At 40.5% G+C, this 5,744-nt stretch overlaps 1 non-coding gene across 1 annotated transcript; it reads left to right on the top strand.

The window, feature by feature from the left end:
* Nucleotides 1–4,447: 4,447 nt before the first annotated feature.
* Nucleotides 4,448–4,554, top strand: LOC128283181 (small nucleolar RNA R71). The gene has a single exon (XR_008273523.1). It is a non-coding gene; the product is annotated as a small nucleolar RNA R71 (small nucleolar RNA).
* Nucleotides 4,555–5,744: the final 1,190 nt, after the last annotated feature.

Genomic DNA, 5,744 nt, shown 5'->3' on the forward strand with positions numbered 1-5,744 from the left:
GGTGTAGTTGTTAGTTTCTATGCAATGATGAGCTTAAGAGCTCTATATAACTGTGATAAAATCAGGAACTTTTTAAGGGATATTAGGAAGAATAATTACTCATAAAGAAATAACCGAAATTGATAATTAAAAATAAAATTCTAAAATCTAATGATAAAAATAAAAAGTAGTTTTAATAAAAATTAAAAACATAAAATAATAAATAAATGTTTTTAAACATCTTCATCGTGGACGGTTCGCGAGGTGGGTCTGGTGATGAGATGTGGAGGTGCTGACAAATCTACTGTAGAGTAGCATCAATGTTGTCAAATCGTTGAAAACACTGCTGCTCGAATCTAGTGAGGCGCTCAGAGATGTCAGCATATGAAGCCGCCGCATGAACTGGACGAGAGGGTGGTGGTGGCTAAGTCGATGGGTCCTCGTGCTGTGGAGGGACATCATCAGGAATGTCCTCTTAGGCTTTGTCCTCGGTAGATTGGGCGAGTCGATATTGGGAAGGGTAGGTTCCTCGGCGCCTTTCAATTATCCTCATGCTAAGCATGATTCTTGGGCCGCGGTGCTGAGGAGCCCGAAGTGTCAGCCAATCGAGGAACATAGGGGCCAATAGAGATGACCCCCTTCCTTTGCCGCTCCATCTGATGCTGAATCGCTAGGGCGATGAAATAGGCAAGGTCGATGATGTGCCCGTGCGACATACACCATAAGAAGTAGGAGTCGTGAGTGTTGACGACGCCAGTGCTCTCTCGTCTCCCTATAATCGTATGAGCCAAAATAGTGTGTAGGTACCCCAATGATGGTAGGAGAACTGATGCCTTAGAGCGGCTAGGATTGTAGGAGGCTGCGCCAGGGGCCAAAGTGTGCCAGCACTTCAAGGAGGAGAAATGTATGTAGCGAGTGGGAGCATGTAGTTCATTCTCCTCCTTGAACTTCTCCGTATATAAGCCCAGTGTAGCACCGAGCTCTGGGATGCTTAGCTGGCGGACTAACCCGCCTAAGCGAAACTGAACCGTGTTGGGATCATCGTAATTCGTCATTACGGTCTAAAGATGGAACATTGATCATTGTTCCATCGTGAGCTCTAAGTATGTTGGTTCGATGATCTCAAAGAACAGCTCCTAAGGGTCGGTGGTTAGGAGGGCCTGAATCGCATCAACCAACTGAACTTATTCTACAGCAGCCCAGTCAATGCAGCGGTCTGCACTTAAAGGTCAGGCCCAAAGTATTTGGAAAAGCTCTTCTTGGGGCCCTCGGGGGAACTTCAGGAGAGGGTGACGAATTTCCGTGGTTGGACCCGCGGAAGATGACGCTCTCTTCCTCTTCTTTAAAGTAGGTACGGTGGTTTTCTTTCCTCGTGAAGACGACATGGTACCTGCGATCAAGAACCATTAATTCATTTTGAGGAATGATCAAAGTAAAATGAAGATAATTTGTAAATAAAAATCATAAGTTCAATAACTACTAAGACTAACAAGTTAATTAAAGCAATCAATTGTATGGCATAAAAAATGGCAACGAATTTCATGGAATGCAATATGTGTGACAGATGAAAAATGTTAACACTAAAGGCATGAGTATATATATTGTTCTAATAATGAATATTTACTTCTAACTAATCAAATAAAGTAGAGAAATCATATAATGAGTAAAAATTTTAACATGAAAAAGATAATAACTATTCTTGATATAACATTTGTACGATAAAAATAAGAAAGGAACATGAAAAATTTCATATTATTATGATAAATAGCCCTCGAGAAAAGAGTGAACAAACGCTAGAAAGAGGAGAATGAGTATAAAAAACGAAGTTAGAGAAGGCGGACTGGCACGACGAGGAGGCCGTGTGGAATTGTACGGCTAGGGTTAGGGTTTTTGAGTGGGGAAGACAAAGAATAGTGTAGGGTATTTATAGATTTTTGGGGCACACGGTCAGGTAAAACGCCCGTGTTCCACAATTTCAGCCCGTGTGATTCGTAAATTTTGAATTTGGACGCGTCTGACAATTAGTACACGTCCATGTTCCTTAAGCGTGTGGGTACACACGGCCGTGTCGAACGACCGTGTCTGACGTTGTTCATTTGCCTGTGTATTCAGATCCACACCCGTGTCAATCTAACAGGTTCGAACACGAGTGATAGACACGGGCATGTAGCACACCCATGCTGTTTTAACAGGTTCACGCATAGTTCTTCCACACGAGCGTGTCTCACCCTCGTGTTGTTTTGGCAGGTTCGACCACGGCCATGTTGCACAGCTGTGGGGTTTTATCATAGCCTGTGTTTGGTAAAAATTGTTACATGTTTGCACACAGCCTTAAGCACGCCCGTGCTCTTGGCCGTGTCCCTGTGGAAAACCTGTATTCAAGCGCTCTGCTAGTAAATTAGATGTTGAAGACTAAATTCTAAAGAAGTTAATACAGTTAGTGCTCGGGTTACCTCTCGAGAAGCGCTTATTTATAGTCTAAGCTCGACTTACCTCTCCGTTGAATGATCATGGTGGTTTGAGGAGTTTATACTCCTCATTTCTGCTATTAATCTCATCAAAATAAGGTTTTAAACGGGTGTTATTTACCTTAAAAGTGTCGAACTTGGAATGACTCACCTCGACCGTACCAAATGGGAAAATGCTGAGTACCGTAAGAGGGATTTCTTCATTCGATGTGGTAGCGAAAATGTGGGGATCTGTGGCATCTAATAAGACTCTATCTCCAACCTTAAGTTGATTTGGAAAGGGATTGAGCTTGTTCTGTCGTAGATTCGGTTTGTCAGGTGTTCTCGATTTATGCGTCCGCCATTCATCTAGCTCCTTGATTTGTAGCCTTCGATCTTTATGAATGAGTCCTCTACTATTGCTTTCGAATGACTCATGTGCTTCTTTCAGACTCATTTCCTGTAAAGTAGGTTGTACCATATTGTCAGTTTTAGTAGAATGGGTTAAACGAACACCTTCAATTTCTAATGTGTTGCCAGAATTACGAGCTTGAAGAGTGATTGTTTCGTCTCCCACACGGAGTGTGAGTTCACCTGTGCCAACATCAATGATTGTTTTAGCAGTTGCTAAAAAGGGCCTTCCTAGAATTAAAGGAGTGTTGTTATCCTCCTCTATGTCTAGAACAATGAAGTCAATGGGAAATATAAATTTATCGATTTTAACTAGCACATCTTCAATAATAGCCCCAGGAAATCTTATAGTTTTATCTGCTAATTGAATGCTCATCCTAGTCTGTTTAGGTTTCCCGAGACCTAATTGTTTGAACATTTTGTAAGGCATGACATTAATACTAACCCCAAATCAGCTAATGCATTATTAACATCTAAACTACCAATTAAGCAAGAAACTGTAAAACTCCCTGGATCTTTAAGTTTGTTGGGTAGTTTTTTTTGGAGAATAGCTGAGCAAATTGCGTTTAGCTCCACATGTGATGCCTCATCCATCTTCCTCTTATTTGCTAAAAGCTCATTTAAAAATTTCATTGCGTTTGGCATCTGTGATAGAGCTTCAATAAACGGTAAGTTAATATGTTATTTTTTTTTTAAGAGTTTAAGGAATTTACCAAATTGTTCATCTGAGTAGTCTTTTCTTGTCGCATTGGGGTATGGCACACAAGGTTTACCGATTTGTTTTTATTGTGATCTACCTCACCTTAACCTTTACTTGCCACAATTTCTTGCCTCGATTCTGGCTCAGGCTTAACAAATCTTTCTTCATCTTGAACGTTAATCGCGTTGAGCTGTTCCCTTGGGTTAGGTTCAGTATTACTTGGCAAGCTCCCTTGTGGTCGTTTGAAGATTAGTTTGGAAAGCTGGCCTATCTGAGTTTTGAGCCCTTAGATCGACACTTGTTGATTTTTAAATGCTATCTCGGTGTTCTAGAAACGGGTTTCTGACACTGAGATAAACTTTGTGAGCATCTCTTCAAGATTTGGCTTCTTTTCCTGTTGATAGGGTGGCTGTTGGTAGCCCGGAGGTGGTCATTGATTTCCTTGGCCTCCCCATGAGAAATTTGGGTAGTTCCACCAACCTGCATTATAAGTGTTACTATTTGGATTATTTTGAGGTCGAGCATTATTACCCATATAATTTAATTGCTCATTATCCATGTTGTGGCCATAAGGTTGGTATTCTGAATGGCTTGTTCCACCTCTACTTGCTTCCCACTGCATTACTAGGTGAACTTGTGAAGAACTAAGAAAACCATAAATTTTCTTATTCAAGAGTTCTACTTGATTAGAGAGCATGGTGACCGAATCAACATTATAACACCGGCTGTTTTCGTTGGCTTTGTCCTCATGACTTGCCACTGATAGTTATTCAATGGCATCTCCTCTATGAACTCATAAGCATCTTCAGGTGTTTTATTTTTGATGGTTCCACCAGCAGCTGCGTCAACCATTTGCCGAGTCGAAGGATTTAGGCCAGTATGGAATGTACGAACCTGAAGCCAAAGTGGTAACCCATGGTGAGGGCACCTTCTCAAAAGGTCCTTGTATCTCTCCCATGCATCGTAGAGTGTTTCTAAATCCATCTGCACAAAAGAAGAGATATCATTACGTAATTTAGTTATTTTAGCCGGTGAAAAATATTTTAGTAAAAAATTTTCGGTCATTTGTTCCCAAGTAGTAATTGACCCTCATGTAACGAGTTCAACCATTGTTTAGCTTTGTTCCTCAATGAGAAAGGGAATAACTGAAGACGAATGGCATCGTCAAAAACTCCATTAATTTTAAATGTATTGCATAGTTCTAAAAAGTTTGCTAAGTGAGCGTTGGGATCTTCATCCTGCAAACCATCAAACTGGACAAATTGCTGTATCATTTGAATAGTGTTAGGTTTTAGTTTAAAATTATTTGTAGCTATAGCAGGTCTAACTATGCTCAATTCAGTTCCTGTTAAAGAAGGTTTAGCATAATCATACATAGTGCATGAAGCAGGATTTTGATTAACCGCAATTGCAGGAGGTAGCTGATTGTCTTGGTTTTCAGCCATCTTTTCGGTTGGGGGTTGAGTATCATCTTCTTGCTCATTCTCTGTGTATCTTAGGCTTCGCCTTATTTCTCTTTGGTTTCTGCCGACTGTGTAACACCCCAAACCCGGCCTAGACGTTATGGCCGAATTTGACGTGCCACATTGGAGTTGAAAACCCATGTTCCGTTTTAGTGTTTTAAAAACCATATATTTTGTTGAGTTAACAAAGTGTATGGAAGCTGGGCACCAGGTAGGTATCCGAGACAGAGGAGGTGAGCCATGAAGGCTACTTAAGTACCAAGCTCTTTGATTGGATCCAATCCTAGACATGCCCACAACCATAGCCACACTTTGTTATATCGAGTTTAAGTTTGTTTAAGTGGATGTCTTTGATAAATCGATTAATCGTGGTGTTGTGATATTTTGAAATCAAATATTGTTTTGAAATCACGTCTTAAGTCTAGCCCCTTTTGAATAATTATCAACCAATTTTAAAGTTATTGAAAATAAAATAATCCCGAAAAGAAATAAAAGAAAAGTTAAAAATGGCCTTATTACAAACCAAAATAAATAATAAAGGAAATTTAATGAAAACCAACGCTATTTAAAAGTCCAAAGACAATCACCGTGGCCACTCTCAATCCCTCCGCCCAAGTCCCCACATCAAGGCTCACCGCAAGGTTAAGGAAAGGGGTGAGTTTGGAAACTCATGTGCAACAAGCCCTTTCAGAGCCCAAAACAATAATGACTGTTGGGTCTAAGCCCAAATCCAATCTCAAACAT

This window comes from Gossypium arboreum, chromosome 10 (assembly GCF_025698485.1).
Source record: "Gossypium arboreum isolate Shixiya-1 chromosome 10, ASM2569848v2, whole genome shotgun sequence".
Classification (NCBI taxonomy): Eukaryota; Viridiplantae; Streptophyta; class Magnoliopsida; order Malvales; family Malvaceae; genus Gossypium; species Gossypium arboreum.